This window comes from Rousettus aegyptiacus, unplaced genomic scaffold (assembly GCF_014176215.1).
Source record: "Rousettus aegyptiacus isolate mRouAeg1 unplaced genomic scaffold, mRouAeg1.p scaffold_m13_p_8, whole genome shotgun sequence".
NCBI classification, from domain to species: Eukaryota; Metazoa; Chordata; class Mammalia; order Chiroptera; family Pteropodidae; genus Rousettus; species Rousettus aegyptiacus.
Window position 1 is genome coordinate 74,758,892 of NW_023416311.1, and position 25,912 is coordinate 74,784,803.

At 35.9% G+C, this 25,912-nt stretch overlaps 1 protein-coding gene across 8 annotated transcripts in view; it reads right to left on the minus strand.

The window, feature by feature from the left end:
* The window catches only part of ERBIN (erbb2 interacting protein), a 96,457-nt gene extending 76,491 nt beyond the window's left edge, over positions 1–19,966 (minus strand). For 2 of the 8 annotated variants that reach the window (XM_016158137.2, XM_016158136.2), the window contains exon 1: positions 19,126–19,964. The gene's annotated coding sequence lies outside the window, so the exon portion shown is untranslated. Of the gene's footprint in view, positions 1–19,125 lie in introns of all 8 variants that reach the window. The other 6 variants (XM_016158134.2, XM_016158135.2, XM_016158139.2 and 3 more) reach the window with 6 other exon arrangements.
* Positions 19,967–25,912: the final 5,946 nt, after the last annotated feature.

The following is a 25,912-nucleotide window of genomic DNA, read 5'->3' on the forward strand; positions in this document are numbered from 1 at the left end:
AAGACTCATTTAGTTTTTAAGTAAAATAGCATCATATATGTAGAAAAGGCTAGAAGAAATACAAAAATTTAATTTTCTTTTACTAATTAAACATATCTTTTCTTATCTTTTTTTTTTAACATCACTTAGTCATCTATTTATTGACTGCTTTACTACCAGGGTGTTGTGTGAACATAAAGTATAAATGTGGTTCTCTGATCTTAAAGGACTTAGAAATGTATTAGGGAAATTCATTTTTTAAAAGTTAAAATGGCACTTGGTTAAAAATTTGCTAGAAAGCAAGGAATAAACATTCTGGCAAGATGTCTGAACACCTTTGTTGTTATTATGTAGGAAAACAAAGTTTGGGCTTTGAACAAATCCAAAGTGTTAGAAAGAAATCACTATAGAAGAGACTGTCCATCTTAAAACCTTATCCTACTGTTGTGCACACTTTTAAAAACCATTCCACTTAACCAAGTAGAATTAGGAACTCCTCACTGTTGACATTCATAAAGTTGTAAGTGGCTGTGTCTTAAAGTCAGAATTTAAATTAAGGTTTAGTGATTAAGGCTCACTACTTGATGACAAAGTATAAACAAAAATGGACATTTATTCATTGCTATTCTGTGCTGGGTACTCTGCTAAGTGCTTACATGCATCATCTCATTTACTACTCAGAATAACAGTTTCCCACCCCCCAGCTATCCAGTTTACTTTACACTACTTTACTGTTATATTTCTATGAAAGACTTAAGTTAGTATTTGTTTTTGCTAACCAAAAGAAATCCAAAGAGGATTTTTACTTTCACAAAAAAAGGTGAAAAGCAAATATAGTGTTCGGCATTTGTTTTGCACTGAGCCACAACAGAGGCAGTGCGCCCCTCAAGCAATGAATGGCACACCACCAAGCTCCTTCCCAGGAACTTCATTCAGCATCTCAAGCATCAAACCGTAATAGCTTTGAACCGTGTCTGCGCATCTCTGCTTTACTTAAATTTAGTTTGTGCATCTGTTAGCAAGATGTGTCCTAAGGTATCAGAAAAGGCTAACAAGGTTTTACTATTAGAGTAAAACTGGACATAACTAAGCACTTCAATCATGGTGAATGAAATAAAGGTTGTATGTGTTATTTGGCATGGATTGCTAGGGTTTTTTGGAGTCTGGGAATGATTAAAAAATTTTTCCATTTAAGTCAGTGGTAACTGCTTCTCCATTTACGCCATTCAGTTTATTAAAGTTTTCATAGAACACTGTGCTTTCAGATAGTGGAGCAAACCTGTACTAGGAGGGTGGCCAGGTTCCTGAGCTCAGACCTATTGGCTCCACAGACCCATATCTTAACCACTGTGAATCTTTGTAGTCACACCCTACCTATTAAAACCTCTTGGGCTTATGTAATTCACATGTATGGAATTAGCCTCGATTTTTCAAACACTACTTCTGAAAGTACTTTCGTTTAGTAACAAATTTCTTTAAAATTCTATTTAGGAAAAGGAAGTGGGGAAATGTTAGAGTAGCTAAGAACTGCTGGTGCTTTGTGCCACATTCATTCACATACATTGAACTGATATTCCTCTATTAGGTATATTTTATGTAAATTTAAATGTGAACAAAGGTCACAGGACAAATAAGAGGTAAGTCTGAAGACTCAAAGTATAATAGCGTTCCATAACATTACTGATTCTCAATAAGTCTAAGGACTCCTTAGGTTCAAAAATGTCAAGGACCAACATGATAACACTTTCAACATTCCTGTTGATAAAACACTTATATGTATATGAATTTGGGAGACTATGCAATAAAACCCCAATGGCCTATGGGTGGGAACCATTCTAAAATTTCAATACAGATATTCTGTCTATACCAAAATAGATAAGGGGAAAGTGACATAGCAGATACCTTTAGAATTACTTCCCAATTCACAATGACCCCTTCCTTTTTCTGAAAAAGGGTGACTTCTAATTCATAAAATACTTACATGCAATTTAAAAATATAACCCTAAAGGCAACATAATGAAGCAGAAACAGTTTTTTCAACAAATGATACCAGAACAACTGGAAATCCACATGCAGAAAAAAGAAAGAAAGAAAGAAAGAAAGAAAGAAAGAAAGAAAGAAAGAAAGAAAGAAAGAAAGAAAGAAAGAATCTAGACACAAACCTTACACCTGTCTCAAAAATTAACTCAAAATGAATCATAGGCCTAAAGGTACAACACAAAAGTATAAAACTCCTAGAAGATAATGTTGGAGAAAAGCAAGATGACCTTAAGTATGGTGAAGATTTTTTAGATACACCACACCAAAAGCATGATCCATGAAAGAAAAAATATGCTGGACTGCACTAAAATTACAAACTTCTGCTCTGCAAAAGGCAACGTCAAGAGAATAAGGCAAGCCACAGACTGGCTTCACATCCTATTAAAAGTCACCTCGAAACCTATTTTTAAGAATATCAAAAATAATAGTCAAAATAAGTCAAACTGAACATACAGAGAACCTATTTCTTAATGCTGCTCTTAAAGTATCACTTTTTAAAAGATCTCCAGAGTTTCGTCCCCTCTGCCCCCTTCCCCAATTGCTAGAAAGTTTTGCAGCAACCAAACTGCATAAGAGGCTGAATGGCACAATGGATCCCGACAAAGAATGCCTTTGTATTTGAGTTTCTTTATTTACTGGAATAAAGGTAGTGCTATTTACAGACTAGAAACAGAATTAAGTAGTAGGACTTATATTTTTGTTCTCTGTCTTCTTTTCCCTGAGCCTAGAACAGTACTTAGCACAAGGCAGGTGCTTAAATGCTGCTGTTATAGATAATGTCTAAGAATCTAGATTCAATTTATCATCCAGAAATTGCCTCAAATCCTTGCTCCTACAAGGGAAGTTGGATAGGTGAGACACTGTTGTGTAGAAAGAAGCTGTGCTCTTGTAAACTAATACACTAAAATCTCTTCACCTTGTATACAATTCAAAGAAATACTCAATTCTGAAAAAGGTGACCAACAAAACTATACTGTGCAATCTTTGGCAGGAGGTAATAGGTAAAAAAGTAGATAAAGAGTAAAGTAGAATTTTGTCCTTTTAAGGTAAATGCTATTTCAGTATGATGAGTAGATCTAAACTAATTCGACAAGTAAAAACTGAGAATCTATTCATTATGTGTTGACTACTATGCTATGAAAAAGCCAAATGGAAACGCTATAAAATCCCACCAATAATTACAGCAGAGCTACATCAAAGAAAATTACATAATTATTAAAATGGTGTCTTTTTATGCATAAATGAAAACTGCTCATAATAAAAGAACAAAGCTAGAAATAATTTTTTTAACAAAAAATATATAACTTCATGCATATACACTCAAGGTTAGGAAGACTAGAAAGAGACACAACAAAATATTAAGAGATTATCTCAGAAAGGTAGAACTGCATATTTTTATTTTCTATTTTGTACCTTTCCTGATTTTAAAAAATGCCTATATATACAAATATTTCCAACTGATTTTCAACAAAGATGCAAAGCAATTCAACAGAGGAAGAATGGAACCTTTTCAAGAAATAGTGCTAAAGCAACTGGACATCTATAGGCCAAGAAAGAACTCTGACTTAAATCTTGCACCTTATACAAAAATTAACTCAAAATGGATCATGGATTTAAATGTAAAATGATAAAACTTTCAGAAAAATACATAGAAAAATTTCAGGATACAGATAGGCAAAGAGTCTTAGATTTAACAAAAGCATAATCCATAAAACTGACATTGGTACCCACAAAACTAAAAAACCCTTGTTCTGTAAAAGACCCTGTTAAAGAAATGAAAATACAAGCTATATAATGGGAGAAAATATTTGCAAACCACATATTCAAGAAAGGATCAGTATCAAGAATAGGTAAAGAACTCTCAAAACTCAACAGTGTAATAAAAAAAAAAGTTCAATTGGAAAATGGACAAAAGACATGACCAGACATTGCAGTGATGAGACAGACTATACAGATGGTAAATAAGCAGATAAAAGATGTTCAGCAGCACTAGCCATTAGGGAAATACAAAGTAAAAATATAAGATACCACTACATACCCACAAGAATGCTTAAAATAAAAATAGAAAAAAGAAACAGCAACAATACTAAATGCTGGCAAGGATGTGGAAAAACTAGACCTCTCATCACTGTTTATGAGAACACAAATGGAGGACCACTCTGGAAAATACTATGATAGTTGCTTATAAAACTAAATTCTACAACACGGCAATTATACTCTTAGACGTTTATCCCAGAAAAATAAGAACTTATCTTCACACGAAAATCTATACATGAATGTTCATAATAGCTTCACTCATAATAGCCGAAAACTGGAAACAACCTAGATATCCTTCAAGATAAAATGGTTACAACCATACTGCAGAATACCACTCAGTAATAATAATGAATCAACCATTACTATAAGCAACAACTTTAATGACTCTCCAAATTAAGCTAAGTGCAAAAGCCAATCCTAAAAGTTACATATTATATGTTCCATTTATACAATTTTAAAAAAACAAAAATGGGAGAGTGGAGAAGTATGGGAGGGAGATGGGTATAACAGTAATAAAAGGGCAACAGGGATTCTTATGATGATGGAACTACTATTCTGTATCTTAATTATGAATTCCATTATCCTGGTTGAGATCGTGTACTTAATTCCGCAAGATATTGCCTCAAGGGGAAAATAGATAAAAAGTGCACAAGAGCTCACTACAGTATTTCTTACAACTGCACATCAATCTACAATTATCAGAAAATAAACAGCTTAATTCCAAGGAGAAGCCTGAAATGAAACATAAATTGAGGGAGAAGAATGGCAGCATTTTTACTTTATTTAAAAAGGAAAGTCTTTTAAAGTTAGGCTAACCAAGAACAATTAGAAAACAATACAATAGTTTATAGTGAGGTTTTAAATTAAATAGCTAACAATTTTTTAAAAGCTATGAATCCAAACTAATACTCTTAGAATAAAACATAAGGCAAAAAGCTTTATGGTATTGGATTTGACAATGAGTTCTTGGCTATGACACCAAAAGTAAGCCAACAAAAAGGAAAATCAGACAAACTGGATTTCATGAATATTTAAAAAATATTTTTACATCAAGCCACTATCAACGGAGTAAATAAGAAACCACAGAATGGGAAAAATATTTGAAAATCATGTATCTGATAAGGGATAAATATGCAAAATATAGAGAATTTCTAAAGCTCAACAACAACAAAATGACCTGATTCAAATACAAGCAAAGGGTTTGAACAGACATTTTTCCAAAGAAGATATACCAAAAAAGCACATGAAAAAGATGTTCACTATCACTGGTCATTAAGGTAATGCAAATCAAAATTGAGATACCACCTCACTCTCATTAGGATGGCTACTACACAAAACAAAACAAAAAAAAGTGTTGACAAGGATGTTGAATTTAGACTCCTTGTGCACTATTGGTGGGGAATGTAAAATAGTATAGCTAGCTACTGTGGAAAACAATATTGCAGATCCTCAAAAACTTAAAAATAAAATTATCGTTTGATTCAGCAATTCCATTTCTGGGTACATACCCTAAAAAATTGGAAGCAGGGTCTCAAAGAAAGATTTGCACATCCATGTTTATGGCACTATTAGTCACAATAGCTAAAATATGACATATAGTTAAGCAAAACGTGGTATATACAATGGAATTTTTAGCCTTAAAAAGGAAATTTTGACAGACTCTACATGCACGAACTTTGAGGACATTATGCTAAGTGAAATAAACCAGACACAAAGACAAATATTATATGATTTCATTTATATGAGGCACTTAATGTAGTCAAAATCATAGAGACAGAAAGCAGAATAGTGGTTTCAAGCAGCTGGGAGGAAGAGGGAAGAAACTGGGAGCTATTGTTTAACATATAAAATTGCAAGTATGCTAGGTGAATTCTAAAGATGGATTGTGCTGACTGATGCACAACAATGTGTACTTAATAACACTGAACTGTGTACTTACAAATGGTTAAGAAAGTAAATTTTGTTACGTGTATTTTATCACAATTCAAAAAATTTTTAAGTTACAAATCCAAAAAAGGAAAAACTTCTTAAATATCTGGGGAAGCGGTACTTGAATTGGGCTTGCTGGCTGAGTAGAATGTCTAGAAAGAGACCCTACAGGAGCTGTAGAACAATAACTAAAAAATTTAGTGATAAGAATGGTCCCACTTTCGTTTGCCTATTTCTCATTTAAATTTTAATCTTCCAAAAACTGGGTATGAATTACAAAAAGTTTATCATTTATTTAAAAGTCAGTTTCTAAACATTCAATATAGGTCATTTTAACATCTATATTACATTATTCTTGCATACGTGCCAGCAAAATTTCGATCTTCTCAATACAAATACCTTATTACAAAGTATTCCCAATTCCTCCCTCTAATCCCTCATAACATTGTTGTCATTAATTAAATTATCCATAAACTACCACCACTGGATACGTTGTTGTTATTAGTAGCAACGATGGTGGATACATTTGTCAAAACCCAAAAAATGTACCTCACAAAGAGTAAACCCTAATGTAATGCAATGTGAGTTAATAATGTGAGTTAATAATGTGTCAATATTGGTTCACCAATTATTAACAAATTTACCACAGTTAACAGTAGGGAGAAGGGATGAGGGGAATGGAGAATATGGGAACTCTACACTTGCTCCTGTTTTCCCAGAAACCTGAACCTATTCAGAAAGTAAAGTCTGTTTTTAAACATCTGAAATTACAAATTACATACTGCTTTAAGAGAATCTTACCATGGAACTTATTGGTTCAAACACTGATGTTAACATTTTTAATAAACTGGGCTGTATTCCAGTTACTTCTAAAATTAAGAACAATCATCTATGACAAACTGGCATCTGCCAAAACAGGGGGGGGGAAAGGTATATTAACCCAAGCTTTCCTCCTTTATGTTAATCCAGAATTTTTTTTCTATCACACCTATTAAAGATATTTGGAAAATAGAGCTATTCTAGTTCCGGCTATAAGTATAGTTCCAAAGAAAAAAATTGTAGTTCAGATGATCTGATGCACAGCATTGTAATTGATTAGTTACCAACACTATGTTATGTGCTTGAAATTAAATGTTTTCGCCACCAAAAAAAAAAAAAAAAAAAGGTAACTATGTGATATGTTGGAGGTGTTAGGTAACCCAACAGTCGTAATCACACTGCAAAATATGTGTATCAAACCAACACACTGTACACCTTAACCTTACACAATGTTATATGTCAATTATTTCTCAATAAAGCTGGAGGTACGGGGGGACGAGGATGGAGGGAAGAGGGAGATGAGAACTGAAAGGAGGCACAAAATAATATAAACATTTGGCATCTAAAAAATCATGCTATTCTAAAGAAACGGTATATTTCAGAAAATATCTAGGAAAATGATGGTATAAAAGAGAAATCAATAGTCAGGAAACCTGGATTTATTTTTCTACTCTCACGTCACTCACAAACTAAATGACCTCTAGTGTTTCACTTCCCTGTCTGGGCCAATAGTTTCCTCTTCTGATAACAAAAAAGAAAAGGAAGAGTGATTACATACACTCAACTATTTTTAAATAAGTCACTTTCAGTGCTAAAATCTATGGAATCTGGGAAAAATATCAGTATTCTGGAGAATATATCTTTCAATTACATCAAATTATTGCTTAAATATATTACAAGGAAAGATAAGATCAAGGTCAGTAAAACACATAAATTGACAAAAATAAACCCTGAAGTGTAAGTTGTGGTAAAAATCTCTTGGGAAACATTTATTTGTATAAACTACCTAAGTAGAGAGCTTACTATTATAATAGAATAAAGGATGAAAATAACTGTAATTTAATGATACGCATAATTATTACTGTGTATCACATTAAATACTAAACAGTTCAATGAAAATGTTTATAGTTAGTATTTTTTTTTCCAGAGATGAATAAAAAAAAAAAAAAACAGTTAAGGAACAACAAGGTTCAAGAAGCCATTCTCATATCACTAACGACATCTTTTCAAGGTGCAGAACAATATGAGGGGGGCCAGTTTCTACTTAAATCAACCCAAGGATTTTTACTTCTCTAACAAAGATACTCAGTTAAACAAATTTTCTTTTTCTCCTTCCCATTCCCACAGCCAGACAATGCCAAAGAAAGCAAGTCCAGTATGATTAAATGAGAGCCCTTGATCTCAATAAAAACTCCCTATCAATTAAATTAATCAGACTGCTATCCTAATGTTGGAGGATGATCTTCAAGCAACAAAATAAAACTGAAGAATTTTATAGGTAAAAAAATGGGTTATTAAGTACTTGTTAGTATACGCACTAAATTTTTAAAAATTAGGGTATACATTTAATATATTTATGATTTAATTAAAGATACTATTATTACTAGTATAGCTATACTTATATACCTGGAAGATATAAGCATATCGTCTAAAAATCTATTAGCAATTTTTTTAAGTCTTCAGTAGGATATAGTAGGTAATAAATAGGAAATATCAATCTCCTTCCTCTATTTATATATCCAGATAAGAATACAATTAACAAAATGGCCCCATTCATACACAACAGTAAGCAGCTCTCACCCTCCCTCAAGTTTTTGGAAATAAAACAAAAAATATACATTTCTTAATAACAAGAAATATGTGCAGTAATAAGAAACCTGGATATGACAATAAAAAAATCATAAACTCCACTGAAGGGCACAAACTATTAAATAAATGGAAAACTTACCTTCCTAGAAAAAGATATGCTATTATAAAGGTATCAATTACTAAGTTAACCTAAAATTCAAAGCACTCTCATCAACATACCAACAAGAATTATATTTAGAACTTAAAGAGTCACAAGTCCACCTGGAAAATTCTCTGAAAAGTAGAGTAATAAACCACTAAATATTAAGCACACTAAAATGAGAGGGGGAATCAAGATAGCATAGCATCATCATAAATAAATAAATAAAAATAGATCTCGATATAAATCGATTATGTGTATTTAGAAATTACTGATAAAGAATTTTAAAGGTAAAAAGATAGTTTATTCAACAAATGGTGTTACATCTGGTTACAAATTTGAATAGAATAAATCAAGATATTTCATCCCTTAAGAAAACTTAGGCTATTTTTATAATCTTGGCACAAATCCTTTCTAAGAATATCATTAAATCCCCAAATGCTTTAAGACTAACAAATGGGACCATATTAAAATTTAAACCTTTTATATGGAAAACAACATAACCAAAGTATGTAAGCAAGAAGTCAATTGAATCCATGTGGAACGCAAAAGGCATACAAACATGTAATATTCCTTAAAGAATTTTTACATTTAACTTGCCAATGTCATAATTAGTAAGTACTAGTAGTTTAAACCCAGGCAATCTGACTCCAAAGAATATGTTCTTACATATTATACTATCTTGCCTGTCTCAGATTTGCACAAATATTTTAAGATAGCTAATACCCAATTTGTTCAAGAACGCACATGGAGAGGTAACTCATATACTACTGGTTTAAGTATAAATTGATACAAACTCTTCAGAGAAAATTTGATTCTACCTGTCACTTTTAACTACACACACAGCAAATGTACTCTGAGTATTTATCCACTAGAATAAAGTCATATAAAAGTGAAAAAACTTATGTGCACAGTAATACAGCACTGTCTTGTATAACCTAGAAACAACCCTAACACTAATACTAATTAACATATATAAATACCTACTATACCATTCCCTTATATGTTAATGAAATACATCTCCCATTTTTATTTAAAGACATTTATACATGTACATACATGCACACTGTCTTGTAATATATAGAAGTGTTAAAAAAATGCACAATAAGAGTATCTCTGGGAAAGGGGATAATGGAGAATTTTCATCTTCTGTATTACACATTTATGTATTTCAATTTTTACGACCAGGAAAAAAAATTTGTTTTATTAGCCCTTTGCCTGTCAAAAGCTTCTCCCTGCTTGTACAAATATCTAGCCTTCCTAGGCTACTCTAAAGTATCTCACTCCATAGATACTAAAAGATAGAATAGAAATAGTATTGATTTCAATAACTAAGGTCAGGAAGATAAAGATGACTCCCAGAGTTTCTGGCTTGGGAATGGTTTTCAAAAGAAAAGAGCAGACAGGACACCATATGGGTATCAGGTATCTACAACCAAGCAAACTACAGTTAGCACCAGGACAATTAATTAAATCTTCTGAAGTCCTCAGAGGTTAACAGGGCACCCAAAGAGTATTTGCTGCTTCCAGGATCCTTATCTTCTCCTAGAAGACTGAGAGTAAATCTATTCTCCAGAAGACAAAATAAATCCATCCCAGTATGCCTCTAAATCACTTCCACAACCTCTGTGGATGGGAAAAGTCAAACCAACTTTTTCTAGGCTGGGTGACAACCTTGGCAAGGAGATTCATTTTCACGTTACAGTTTTTTGACGTGGCTCTAATACAAACAGAACAACCTCCCCCCTACCCCATCATCCATGGTTCCAGAATCACTCTAAGGTTTGAAATTCTAAGGACATCATTATCAAAAAGAGATACATCCTCCGAACTTTAGGATCATATAAAAAATATAACCCCAATATGGAAAAACACAGTTGCACCAAAGTCACTACATTCTTACTGAAATCGAGCTCCAACATTATCTCCACAAGGAACTTATCAAAAGTGGACAATAAAAGTACTGATTCTTTCACTTGGGATTACTGAGGAATGAACTATTTCACCTAAGTGAAATATATCATATTTTAGAATTTTATCCCTTCAGAAATACTTTGGAAATTAACTGGACTATAGGGACTGCTGGCCAAAAATATGTCCGAACAAATGTTTACCTCATCTCCCTCACCAAAAAAAGTAGAGAAACAAAATTAGTTCTCACTGCCAGAGATAATTTACAAAATGGGAGAGAAAAACACTAGATAAAACCCCGTGACACTGGATTAGAACTGGAGGTATCATTGTGAAATCGTTTTTTTTTTAAATAAAAACATAGATGTGAATGTATACATGTGTGCACATAAAAATATCCCAAAGAAGTGCCCAGATCTTGACCTCAAAGTTCCATTTTCCATTTAATATAGCTGCAACAAGTTTGGAGGTAAATCTGAAATAACATATTGTGCTAGATACAAAGAAGTGCTCAACAAAAGAACCATGTCAAAAAAAAAAAAAAGAAAGAAAGAAAAGAAAAGAGGCCAGGTAGAAGAGATTCCCACTTGCCAAATAAAGAACAATTTCATCTACAGCTATGCCACCCTGAACAAGCCCAATCCCATCTGATCTCGGAAGCAGGATCAGGCCTCGTTAGTACTTGGATGGGAGACCACCTAGGAAAACCAGAGGCTGTAGGCTTAAAAAAAAAAAAAAAAAAAAAAAGGGATTGTAAGCTGACAAGGTCCTTACAATCTGTGAGGTCAAATGAAGGTTGCCTCGCCTAAAAAATTTAAAAAATAAAATAACAATTTCTTCAAAATAAATGATAATGGAATATAACCCAGCAAATAGGTAACATGGATACATGTAAATAGATGAATTAAATTAAAAATTTGATGAGGAACAAAATATTTATAGTTTCAAAGTACCTACTCCCAAAATATTTATTAATTACAAATGAGAAAAGAGCACCTTCGTACAGGAGATATTTGGATATTACAAACCACAATCACGTAATCAATGACTATCAGTAATGGGACTACTGAAACTGCCTGCAACCTAATAAGATGCAAGAAGAAAGAATGCAGGATCAGGGTTATCTATGGTAACCCTGCTAAAGATCTCATAAAATCTAATCAAAGATCTAATTATAAAAACAGAGAAATGCAAGTTAAGGCGTATTCTACAAAATAACTAGATTTATAATCTTTAAAAGTATCAAGACCCTGAAAATAAAGACAGAAATTGTTTCAGATTAAAGCCTTAAGATACATGACAACAAAATATAAAGCATAATTCTGATCCTTTTGCTCTAAAAGACACTGGGACCACTGGTGAGAGTTAGATGTTAGTAATGAATTCTTGTTAACTTCCTAATTTTGATGGTTATAATATCATTATACAGCAGAATGTCCTTGTTTGTAGGAAACAAACCTTAAAGTATTTGAGGGTAATGGGGAACCCAGTGGGCAACTTATCGTCAAATGGTTCAGGAACAAAAAGTTGCTTGTGCCATGTTTCCAACTTTTCTGTATATTTGTCATTGTTCCGAACTTTAAAATATGATGGAAAAATTACAAAAAAAAAATTTACAGCAGTACTGAAAAACCTGGGAGGGATATATATCTACAGATGAGACAGAGATTTGTAGAGACTACAAAGTATATTGGGGGGAAATGACAACAAAACACAACACATATAAGGAACCATATTAAAAAAACAAGCATAAAGTAGGATCTCCACAAAAAAAGGATATGTTTTCTTAGCAAGAAGGATTGGGAGAAGTGTGTCCTGAGCAGTCAGTCAGGAAAAAAAAAAAAAAAAAAAATAGAATAGCTCCCATGGTTAAGGCCTCCAGCACAGCTCTCTGTACTGTAGGACAGGGGTCCCCAACCCCTGGGCCACAGACCGATACCAGTCCATGGCCTTTTAGGAACCAGGCAGCACAGCAGGAGGTGAGCAGCAGATGAGCCTGTGAAGCTTCATCTGTATCTGCATCCACTCCTCAGCAACTAGCTCCACCTCACATCATCAGGCATTAGATTTTCATAAGAATATCAGTCGCTGGTGCCAAAAAGGTTGGGGATCGCTATGGAGATATGACACATGGGCAATATAACTGTGAAAATAGGAGACTATTATCTCCTGAGGGACAGGTAACAGGTGTAAGAGGACAGGCAACCCACATACCCTAAAGGAGAAACCCATTAGGTAAATATACCAAAGCCAGAAAAACAGGGATTCACTTAGGTTGGGCAAATACTCTTAAATGACCAATATGGTATAGTCTGGACCATTATATAAAACTGTAACCACAACAACAAAAAAAATCTAACATTTGAGGAAAAACCAAAAGCATGATGAATACATCAAGTACAATAAGATAGAATTTCCTTTACTCCTAATAGAGGAAACAGAAGACAATGTAAAAAATAATAAAATCAACTCTTATAAAAAGCCAGAGTTCTTAAACTCTATGCCCCATCCCAAACAAAAGTAACAAAATAATTTAAGACCAAATTAGTAAGCTAAAAAGACCAAGCCTCAGGATTCTCCCTATATATACCAGAAGAACCATCCCTCATTACCCCACCCCACCATCCGCAAAAAAAAAAAAAAAAAAAAAAAAAAAAAAACAAAAAACAAAAAAAAAAACAATCAAAGAAATGAAAGCTCCCATAAACTCCCAACATTCCTGAGTTCTAAAAGCATCATGGTCTATGGGCCCAGGAAATCCTGAGACACTTTCAAAGAGTCTCTGAAGCCAAAATTATTTTCATAACTGTTTGCCCTTTTCCATTACTATACTGACAGCAATGGTGCAAAAGCAATGGTGAGAAAAATGCTAGCACCTTAGCAAATACAAAAGCAGTGACATCGAGCTGTGCTAACACCACTGTATATTCCCACTACAGTTTTTAAATGCCACTTTCACTTAAGAAAATCTCTAACGAGCAGTGAAAAATAATTTTATTAAATCTCAACACTTCAATATGCGTTTTTTTCACATTCTATGTGAAGGAATGGCAATCCTGAGGAAAAACAGTGTGTAATTACTTTTAGTTATGTGCTAAAATAGCCTTTTTTTAATGGAACACCATTCTAACCTAAAAGAACAAATGACCATCTATGGTTATACAGACTTAGGAATCTGGCAAACATTTTCTCAAAAATGAACCAAGTTAGCCTGTAACTTCAAGGGAAAGACACTAACATATTAAGACCAATTATTAATATTCAAATTTCCAAGTGAAAATTTAGAATTGTGGAAAACTTGTATCTGCCTCCCGGAGCTTAACAGTCTCACAATATTAGAGACTTTTCTGAAGAGATTCAAGGTGATAGTAATAATTTTTTTGTTTTTATTTGCCATTGCATAATGAATGTATTAACATTTAGAAAAATGTTACTCAATGAACCAGTATTTCCCCAACCAACCAATACGTGGTGTTACAAAACGATGAACAGGTGGAAAGATTCAAAATGCAGCAAGATAATAGATCTTAAGGTAACGAGAAATGAGAAATTAATTGATACGATTTCGGATCTGACATTGAGCCAACCTTTAAAAAACTACTATTTGTCAAATTTCAGTGTGGTAGCAGAGAATATTCATAATCCTCTTTAATTAAAGGCTATGAAAATACTCCCTTTTTCAACCACGCATCTACAGAATGCTAAATTTTCTTCATATATTTCAACTAAAACAACATATTGCAAGCAGCAGATATGGCAATCAAGCTGTTTTCTCTTCAACTAGACATGAGACTTGCAAAAATATGTAATAATGCCACTCTTTTTACTAAAGATTAGTTTTGGAAAACTTTTTTTTTAAATTATTAAAACAGTGTTATGTTAACATGCAATGGTTTGTTATTTTTAAATTAATTAAAATTTTTTTCTAATATAGGAAATATAATTTTAAAAAATTTCTTCTTATGGGAACTATAATAAATATAGCCCACATAAACCAAAGCTTTGGGGATTCTCAGTAATTTGTAAGAATATAAAGAGATCCTAAGACCAAGAAGTTTGAGAACAGCTGCCTTTGAGCTATTTACTTGTAATTATACTATGTTATAATAGAAGTGACTCCCCCTCAGGACAAATGAAATGGATAAGGCACTCTACCCCAAAGCAAGCTGTCCGAGACCACTCTATTTTCAAATTTTTCAGTATGCTTCCTTTTTCCTATTCCTTCACTGTAACACAGTAGGCCATAATTTTATGATGCTGTCAAAGTGCTTCTCTCATCCCTTCAAGTACACCAAAAAGACAACTGCATCAAAGGCAGTTGCAACAGCTTACTATCTACAAAATGAAATGAGCTCTGAAGAAGGATGTCCCTATGAATGACATCCTCAGACTTTTATTATATCCACTTTGGTTACTTAGATATCTTTTTGGTTATCTTCCAGTTTTTCTACTACATTCCAAGTACCTAACGTTACAGAATAACCACCTCCATAAAGAATCATCTTTTATTGACTTAATTTTTACATATTGTTTTCTATTGTCTTACATATTACCATTTATAAAGCCTGACAAAGCCTTTATCCAATGGTGCCTGGAACAAAACTTGAAGTGGCAAGAATAAAATGAGTTGACAAAATTCTACTATGTTTATTTCATATTTGGAAGGAAGGCAATTTAAAATTTTTAGCAACACTTACAGGGAAGATATCTAACTTTGAGAGGAAGGACAGAAAGGAAAAGGAACAAAATGGAGAAGGAACAAGATAAAAGCTTGTGTTTTAAAAGGCCAAATAATAATAACACAAGAAGGTACAGAGGTTGTATAGAGTCTTAATCCAATAATACACAACAATCTGATCTTAACAGAGGTAATTCTGGGGATATTGAAGGGGGGAAAATAATTGAGAAAACAAAGTATAAATAAAAAACGAAATATAATAATAAATAAAATTAAAATACTGCAACATAAACTGAGTTGAAATGCAAAAGCAATATTCAGAATCGCATGGGGCTAATCAAATAATTTTCTACTCATATTTCAATCTTTTTTTAGGTGATAAACATAGACTAATAAAGTTTAGAAAGGAGGGGAGAGACAAAATAAAATTAAGAAACAACAGCTGAACATGGAGAAAGTGGGAAGTAAATGAAGTTAACTATAAAAATAGGAAGCTAAAAAAATTAGAAGAGAACACTGACTTAGATTGCTTTTTTACAATTAGAGAACCTAAGACAGAGGAGAAAGCTAAAAGGTAAATATGAAACATGGATGTAGTATGGTTCAAGTGTTAGCGATAGGCACCAAGGGGAAAAAAATAATGCGGAATAAATCAAAGAAAAGTGGAAGACAGAAGTGCTGAGCTTATGTCCTTAGAAAATTCAAACCTAGATATTACAGAGTATAATTAATGTATATATTTTCTATGCAAGAGCAAACCGTATGCTTTCAAAAATGGAATCACCTATTGGGAACAACTAAACACAGGTACAATAAATGTTGTCAGGAAAGGGAAAAAGACATCTTTAGGACTTTTTCTGGTGTTCTCAGGAAAAAACAAAAAAGCATGTAACAGAGAGAAATGGATGGGCAAGGAAAAGAGTCGAAATTAAAATGCAAGCAACAAAGTGTGTTAGAAGTAGCAATTACAAGAAAATCGCTTTGCTATCTAATATCACTAAAAGTCTGCATTATCCCAAATACTTTGTAAACATTGCCATAACCCATTTCTAAACCCAAAACAGCTTAAACCCTTAAATCATGACATCTATAAGCAATTATTTAAAATAAAGGCCAAAATATGCACCCAATTTTCTGAAAATTTAAAGTATGTTTATTAAAATAAGGTACTGCTTACTACCAAGAGTTTAGTTCCAATATCTCTAAAGTAACTAAATTTTAGAAATTTGTCAATGACATATATAAATGTCTCTATAGTTATCACTTCATTAAGAAACATGCAATAAAAATTTGGTTTCCATATTTGAACCTCTGTAAGCTAGAAACACATGAAAAGTTTGCAACAGCTTGTTCTCAAACAGTAGGCAAACTTCATAACATAATACTTGAATCAGCTGAAGGATTTAAGTTTATCACTTCTGAAAATTCCTAAGTACCTTCAATAAACAGTGCCATTAAATGTGCATTTCCTGCAACATAAGCAAGCACTTTGGAAATACTCTAGATCTGCCAACTTAACCTAAGAAAACTCACACAATACTAAGAAAAATATCCAAAATTTCAAGTCATTTAAAAATATTTTAACTGATTATCATTTCTTTAACCTCTTTCCAAATCCTTGTCACATTTTAAACAAGGCTCTGAAAATATTTATAGTTTGATAATTGTATAAAGCCTAACATTCGTTAAGTGTTAAACTAACAAAATTCTAAGAAAACCAAAGTAAATTTTGCTTATTGAGGGGAAAAAGGGAATTAAAGGCAACTACGAAGGTGAACAACCTTGCTTTTAAAAACTGTGTTGTCCACATCTAAACACATTACTGCTCCCTCAAGAAAAAAAAAGAACTAGGTCTTTTAAAACGGGTTTAAGCAGTTATTTTTGAGTGCTATAATACTTTTTTATATGTAAAATTTACTAATTCAGAGAAACATCTTTATAAAGTGATAATTCTCTACTAAAGACTTGTTCTATTAAGGCTTTGTTGCTCTGAGGCCAAGTATAAGCCATATAAGGAAAATGAAGTTCAATGCCATTTATTTTGTTCCACTCTTTCAGATGCCCAAGAATAACCTCTTTTACTGCCTAATGATATGTTCCAAAATCATAAAGTAGAACAGTTATGCACTTACATTCCTTGATAAAGCTACTTTGACTTAACAAGAATTTCTTGATGGTTCACAAATCTTATCAACAATCTAAAAGAAAATGTCCAGAGACTATACTCTAGGGGGGAAAAAAACCAAAATAATATACAGTAATAGCGAAAAGAATCCCATTTTGATTTGTACTTAATAAAGTAACAAAGAACAAATTGTGAAAAAAAAATTGATCCTCCTCTTTAAAACCTGCCTTTCCTCTTCTTTGAACTAAAGAAGCCAACAGTTTTTCTTTGGGTAACATGGACAAACCAAACAATTTGTATTTAAGACATACCTACCAACAGAATACCATATTTACCTAATAATTAATTATTCAGAACCACACTATTATTATGCACCTCCCTTTACCACAAAGCACTGGGATAAAATCAAAATTTAAAAGACACCACTAAAGAAACATTTCGTGTTTGCTGCGACCAGAACTAGTTTAATCTACAAAAACTGCCCATTGGTTCAGAATTGTTTATAACTCTGACTGGTGGAATGTCTGCCATGCTTCACTAATTCCTACCCCCACAACGGGTTACCTATCACTTATTAGGCTGAATGGGCCAAAATATCAGGCCCAACACTAAAATGTAACTAATATATTATTCAAAAAGCACAGCTGTTTAACCGCAATCAATGTGATTCCCATGAAAATCGGTTTACTTCCTTTCCTATGTTCTGTTCTCAACTGTTGAGAAATCCTAACAAATCGAACCACTTACAGGTGTCCGTGTTCTAATTTTAACTCTCTCTTTATCCATAACACTCCCTCCTTTTCCTTCCTACTAGGTCAGTAACAAGAAAAATCTAGCAGACACTTGCTTTAATTAATCAAACAACGAGGGGGGAGGGGAAGGTAGATGGGGCAAACGGGGTCAAATATGTAGTGACAGAAAGAAATCTAACTATGGGAGGTGAACACACAGTGTAAATATATATCCCTTATTGTTAAAATGTACAGCTGAAACTTTTCGGATTTTGTTAAACAATGTCACCATAAAAAAAATTCAATCGAACAAGTATTATAATATTCTAAGTGTATGAAAGGAACAAGTAACTGAAGAAAGACATTACCAACCTAGAAAAACGACTAAGAATAGCAACGTTGTTTACAAAATCTAATAAAATATTTTGATACGGGTTAGAACTAAAAAACAAAACAAAACAAAAAAACTGTACGATTAAACGCAAAAGTCAAATAATCTAACAATGTAAACAAATGTGGCAGCCATCTCAAAAAAAAGCAAATCACTCACTGCAGCGACCTATCTTCCAAAACAAAAGTTGCCAGGTTCAGCAACTTAATAAAAAAATATACACTGCATACGTTCCGGGAAACTAAAAGTTCTGGACCTTGTGCTGAACAAAGGCACGCTTTCTTTCTTCACTCTCTTCGGATTGCTTAAAACTTTTCGTCCCACCGCATTCTTAGGACCTCTTCTATTCTAAAATAACCGGAGTCCAAAGGGTAGAAGGAGAGGAAAAACTCAGTTCAATTTAGCACCTGAAACTCTACCCAGTTCGACATTGAGAAAAGGAGAATTTAGGACTTGCCGAAAAGTGAAAAGCATTAAAATAGTCTCTTTTCCGGCCTAGGACCTTTGAGATTTCTAGACACCTTTCGCGACACTTACCTTTCGGTCGGGCAGTGTCTTAGGGCAGCTTTCTCAAGGCTCCGCCAGACATGATTTCCTTCCCTTCGTTAGTCACTTGGGCTCCAGCCGAATCTCCGGTGAGAGCGGATGTGGAGTGGCCTCCCGCAGCAGGACGAGTAGGCTGCTTTGGTGGGGGCTGGGAAGCGGGCTGGTTTTCTGGTCTCGAGTTTTGCAGGAGTTTCCCAGCCCCAACAAGGATCTTCGCCGAAGGGGAAAAAAAGAACTTTTCACTCGTGACACCGCCCGGAATTACTGTGCGAAACTCACTTCCTGCCTTGGCGAGAAGCAGGATCCAGCTCGGTCCAGGGGAACCCGGAAAACCAGCTCCGCGCGCGCCGGGGAGGGAGCAGGGAGGGGGCGCCCGCAGAGAGACTCCAGCGTCGAGCGACCCGAGCGCCCCGCACTCCCGACGGCGGCGGGACCCAGCCGACGGGGACGCAGGCGCCTCCGGGGCGCTGGGCGAACGTCGGCCGCGCTAGGCCGCCACCTCCTGTCTTCTCTCTGCCGCCCTCAGAGCCGGGCGGCGGGGTTATTGTCTCGATCGCGCCTGCCGCGCCCTTCGCCCGCGCCGCCGCCCGGAGCTGGAGCCGAAGGGCGAGCTGGCTGGAAGGCGGCCCCTTCCCCGGGCTGTCTGTCGGGCCGTCCGTCCTTCCGTCCGTCCCTCTCCGCCTCCCCTACCTGCCCTCGCACCCTCTTCTCCCTCTCCCGGTTCCCCGCCGCCGTCCCTTCGCTCCCCTCCTCGTTCCTCGCCGGCGGCGGTGGCTCCCCCGGGAAGCGCGGGGAGTGGGGGCGGGAGGCGGCTGCGTCTCTTCACGGGCTCGCGGGGCCGCGGCAGGGGCCGGGGCTGCGTCCCGCGCCGCCTCGCCACATTCACTCGAGCGAGAGACTGAGAGGGGAGGAGAGGAGAGGGAGGGAGAGGAGAGAAAGGAGGAGGAAGGGGGCTGGGGCGGAGGGGAGTGACTGCCTCACAGGCCGCCGCGGCGAGAGCGCCACCGCCCCGGCGGCCGGGGGGCGGGGGGTAGAGGCTGCGCGCAGCGACTCCGCGGCGGGGGCGGGGCGGCCTCCCGCCGGCTCACCCCAACCGCCGGCAGTCGGGCTGGAGGCCGGCGCGAGCCAGTCAGTGCGCGCGGGGGCGGTGCGGGCCGACGTCGGCGGCTGCGGCGGCGGCAGGGGGCGGTGGGAGGGTGGGCTGGGGGCCAGGGAGTGGGGGTGGTCGGCGCCTGAGACTTCGCGTGAGAGGCGCAGCGTCAGGCCCGCTGTTGCCCCGGCCGGGGTAGGCCTGCCTGCGGCTCCTGGCAGCCCAAAGTGGCGGTCGCTCAGGACGCGGACCCTGGCTGCCCCGCGCCCAGCCGCGGAGACTGAGAGCCCGCTGGCCACCGCCGGCTTGGCCGCCTGAGTTTCTTTGTACGACAGTAATCGGTGCTCAGAAGTCGAGTCTCGCCCCGATTTTAAGGCTGCAGGTATCTCTTTGAACTGCAGCACTCCAACTTCCTCTAATGGCACGCTCGGTGTGCAGGAAACCACAGCCGTAGCTTCGTGGAGCTTCCCACGCCGGCCCTTCCTCCGAGCTTGTTCGCACAGCAACGCAGCTGGGGTTCCTCCAAGTCTCAGCCTCACCCCGCCGGGAAGACAAAGCTGGCGATGGGAGGGGGAAAACGGCCCGCGAAATTGCCTCAAGATAGTGCCTTTGTTAGTAGAAACGTTGGATACCCTCCGAATGCGACGCAGGCTTCCACTGCCAGCGGTTTCGGTGATGCAGTCGTTGAATTGCGCTGGCCCTAATAATTCCGCCTGGCAAGGTTTGCGTTTATTGCAGAAAGAGACTCTTAAGCTTTCTGTCAACACATATGGCAGAAAACGCCTCAACCATAACATTGCACAGTTTTTGCAGTTACTGTTTTAAATATGTTAACAGACAAGACGGCCTTGTTTTACCCGGAGGAGGAACGTAATAGATATGAAACAAACCATTCCCCGCCCCCAGTCTGCTGTATTTAAACCGTGTACCGTGGTGGTAATTAGTCTCTGAGTCCCTAAAGTCACTGTTTCAGTTCTAACGTCTGTAAAGCAGAGATAATTATTTATTACCAAGTTTAATAAAGAGCTATATGCCCTACAGATGATGTTTGGCTTTCATCCAAAAGAAGGAATTCTAAAAGTCCATCAGAGTCATTTATCAAAATGAGTTGTACACTACCGACGAACGCTCGAAATAACTCCAAAGATAGTCAACTCATGCTATCAGGGGTGGGAGCGTTCAAACTACTTCCAGAACTGCTAAAATTAACACAGGTAGTTCCTTAGTGTAGACAAAGGTAGATAGTACCAAAGTGTTCAGGTTAATTCCGTGCTGAACTGGAGTCCAGAGAGCATTAAACTAGAAGCTAGGAAAGGAGAGGGCACCAGGTATACTAGTAATACCAAGCTAGTTATCTATTATATGTGAATATGAGTCAGCCATTGTATGGATTCTAAAGTTAACATTGCATTTTTAATCATCATAAGAAAGATTTCTTATTTCACTTCTAGCTCTGAACTGAAAGTCACTGCCTAGGATGCAGTATCTCCCATAATCCCGCTTACAGCTGGGATTCTGATGTTGCATTTAGTCTCAGGTTGATTCAAGATCCCTACTAGCATCGTAGATTCAAGTAAACCTAACTCCGCCCTCCCAAAGCCTAAATAAATTGGACCTGTCCTGGCCTTAGCCTGTTTTTAAAATGATCTGGGGGACCAATCTGGCTGATTATCATTAGGCTAGAAAAGTCTGTATAACCAAAAACCCCTCCTTCAACTCACCTGATATTTTGCCACTAGAGTTTAATCCCGTTTAGTATATTCCTCTAGCACGAAGCCATAATCCTAGAAAAGAGAATATTTTAAGCCTTATTGTTTATACCTAACTCATCAGATTGTTTCCTCAAAGCAGCTTTTGGTGGAAGGAAATACAGAGAGAGCATATGTTGATGTTGAATAGGTAAAGAGAGGGAAATGTGGTTTAGTGTGGGGAGAGGGGTAATATGTGGAATGTACAGAAGTATGGACAATAAAATGCCCCCCCATTTGATTGTTAAATATGTCCTACTTACTCATATTGTAAGAAAGAGCCCCAAACACTGGTTTTAAAAGGATAGAAAACAGGATGCACTTACCAATGTAACCTATTTTGACAAATATTTCTTTAAAAATCTCTTTGTAAAGTATCTTGAGCAGGAATTCTGCATCTGTGCTCACAATAGAAAGGTGACATAACAGCTATATGATCAAGATATTCAATAATCAGAAGAAATGATTCATCTGTGTTACTCATTAATGACTACTTAGTTCCAACTCACATGAACAGCACATACAGATAGCCAAATCTTCCACTTGTTCTTTTTTTTCCAATGCATTCCTGTTCCATTCTTTATAGATTACCTTTCTTTGAAACTCCTCCCACGGCTGAACTAAGATGGACTTAACAGTTTCAATTATGACTAAAAGAACTAAAACATCTTAACCTGACTAACTGTGATTCTATAATAATTAACTGAACTCCAGGACCAACTTAGAGAGTAAGCTAATAAATATTTGTTGATAGTATACCTTAATCTTCCCCATTGTTATTCTTAAAATGATTGCAAAAGGCAGAGAATTCTTTCTTTGGGATTTCCCTTCCCATTGGCTGAATTCAAGAAAGGAATTACTGTCTACTGAGGTAAACCACACATCTGAAAGAAAGCCTCAAGGCCTTGCCTTACACATTCCAGGGAGTGCGCACAGTATCCATCAGAAAAAGGAAAAAAAGTGTCTCAACAGAGAGCCTATCCACTGCTTTTAAAAGGGTCTGCCTTGCCTTTTCCCCATGCCAGCCAAGTGGCTGTGCAGAAACATTATGGAGACAAAGTTAGCAGAAGGCAAGGAAAAGTTTAGAATGTTCTTTCTTCTTTTGTCCCTTTCTCAACACCTAATAAAGAGTTGGTTACCTAAAACCAAAGTTTTTATCACAGTAGAATTAGAAGAAAAATTAATCTTCGTGCTAGATCGGATTTTTTTAAAAAGTCTAGAAGCATTAACTCAGATCAAAACACATTGTAACATCTATTTTTAATAGGGACTGACTTCCTATTTTCACTTCCATCTTAGCCCCTTGATAGAAAGGGCAGGAAATTAAGATGGCAAGTGCGTGGGAAAGGGATGGTTGGGCTCAAAAGAGGCAGTATATGCAAGAACCAAAATTAAAGATTTATAATAATTCGGGGATAGAATCATCCCTTCCATAGCACGTTTCGGCCATCAGACATTATTGAGAAGTCGTCTTCTATTTGTGAAAAACTTCATGAAAAGTTTTGAAGTTTTCCCCTCAGTATGTGCTTGATAATACTTTTTTCTATCATATACCTTTTGTGACCTATCGAAGTTAAATTTCTTTCAGATGTCTTACAATTTTTTTTAAGTGTGGAGAAAGTAAATAATGCATGGTGATTGTGTGACCTCTGAAACAAGACCGTTTGATTTAGAAACTTGGCTACTGAATGACCTTGGGCAAGTTCCTGAACATCTATAGACATATTAACTTGAGTTTCCTCATCTCCAGAATGAGAACTGTAATACTTATAGTCCAATTGATTATTGGGAGAACTACATGGGACAATGCTCATAAAATGCTTAGCACAGAGCTTGACAGACTCAAAAGTGTTAGCTGTTAGTAGTAGTGTACTTTAAAATGCACTGACAATATATACCATCAGAAGGCTTCCATCTTATAGTGTATCATCCAAACTAGAACAGTTTGAGAGTTAATTAATAAACATTAATAATAATTACACAGAGATAACATGTAAAACCAAGACGTCCTGGGCCAACTGCAACATATAGTCACCATAATAATTTCCAACTTTATTATCTTCTTCTGATCCACCTCCCCTCTCAAATCTTCCCTGGTATGAATCATAATCTATTTCAATCATATTTCAATATGTATACTTTTTTCTAAATTATAATTATTAAATCAACAAATGAAAAGGTTAAATACTGCTGCTTAATGCCCTTCAATGTAGGCTTTCACTTAAGAATATTATCTTTCTTTGGGTAACTGCTTTTTCCTACTCCCTTAAGCTAACACTTAATAGCTTTACCTTTTTTTCTATAGCCTTTTGTTTTTAAAAAAACTGTTTAGCGTCAACTATGCAATGAAAATAGGCAATACATAGGTATTAAGCATAATTTGAGATGTAGTAAGGAGCTACATGCCAACTGTGTTACATAAAAACTTTTTTTTAAGCAGCATGTCATTCCTGTTTCAAAGTAGGAGTAAATCATTGTAGATGACGACCATATCAGAATCAAAATGTCGGGTAAATCTCACTTGAATCTAATTTAATCAGTATTTGGAAAATAATATTTCTCAATTAGATGTTCTAAAATAATCCTGGATATACTTTCACATTCCCACTTTCTTCTTCTGAAAAAAATTTATTTGCTGGGAATTGACTGCAAAAACCGTTCAAAAATGCTAATGTAAATCAGCAGATATTTTTTAAATGTTTCCTCTCTTTTCCATTTTCCCTAATCCCTTTGTTTTTATAGCATTAAATTAATGTCAACCATTGGATCAATCACATAGCGTCTTCGTTTTCTTTATTTTAAATACTTTTAATTTTCTTGTTCTTCCAGTTTTCCTCTAAAACAGACACTGAATTTCTCTTCCTTCGACTTCTGAAAACTCTCCCTGGGGGTTTTTGTTTTCTTACACCAACTTTATATAGTATATTTTTCCTATCTTCTGCTGTACAACATACTAAACCATTAATAGAAATGTCACTTTCCTTCCAAAGGGTTTGTACTTCTTCATGTAGAAATAAATATAGAGAGAAGTAGTTTTCAAAAATTTTATTTTATAATTTTTAACATAATTTTTCTTTTTTATTCTTGATATTTCATTTCATTTACCTGATTTCTAGCCACCATATCCCATAGATAACCGATATTTCTATTTTGTCTTCTAAGGTAATGGAACCTAGCCAGGAAGTTTTTTCTCAATATTGTCATCTTTCAAAAAAGTTTTGGCGCTGACATTACCATGTACTAGCTGGTGACCTTGGACAAATCATTTAATCTTTCTAAGCAATCATTCATGATCTATATAAAACACAATGATAAGCCCTGTATCTACATCATAGGCTTATCATAGGCACAACATGAAATGCTGTATAGAAAGCACACTATAAACACCAAATCAATGAATCTTTTTGTTCTTGCATCAATAATGCATTTCATTATAATCAATAACATATCATAAGCCATATTCAATGTCCTTTGACATAATGGCTCTATAGTATGCATACTTTAGATTACATTTTAAATGCAGCATCTATTTTCTATAAAGTCTATAACCTATAAGAGGATGTAAGTATAAACATCACATTTTATATAAAAATTCAAGCTATTAATTCAGATGCCAAATATTAATTAGTTTTGATAAGGGAGACACTGGCTAGATTTTACACTAGGCAAATTAGAACTGTTGATTTCAGGGAGAATGTGTGGTCTTCTCAAAGAAAATAGGCTTTAAAAAATCTAAATTCTGAGAATCTTCAGTTGTAGTTGAATAATCAAGAAGAGACCTTTGAGGTCATCTGGTTTCTAATCCAGCTGCATTTTACAGGTGAGGGAATGCAGATTTGAAGACTTGCCCAAAGTTACTGGAGAAACATAATTAGAACCCAGTTATCCCCCAGTTTGGTTTGTGTTCAACTATACCACATTGCCACACATAGTAATCCAA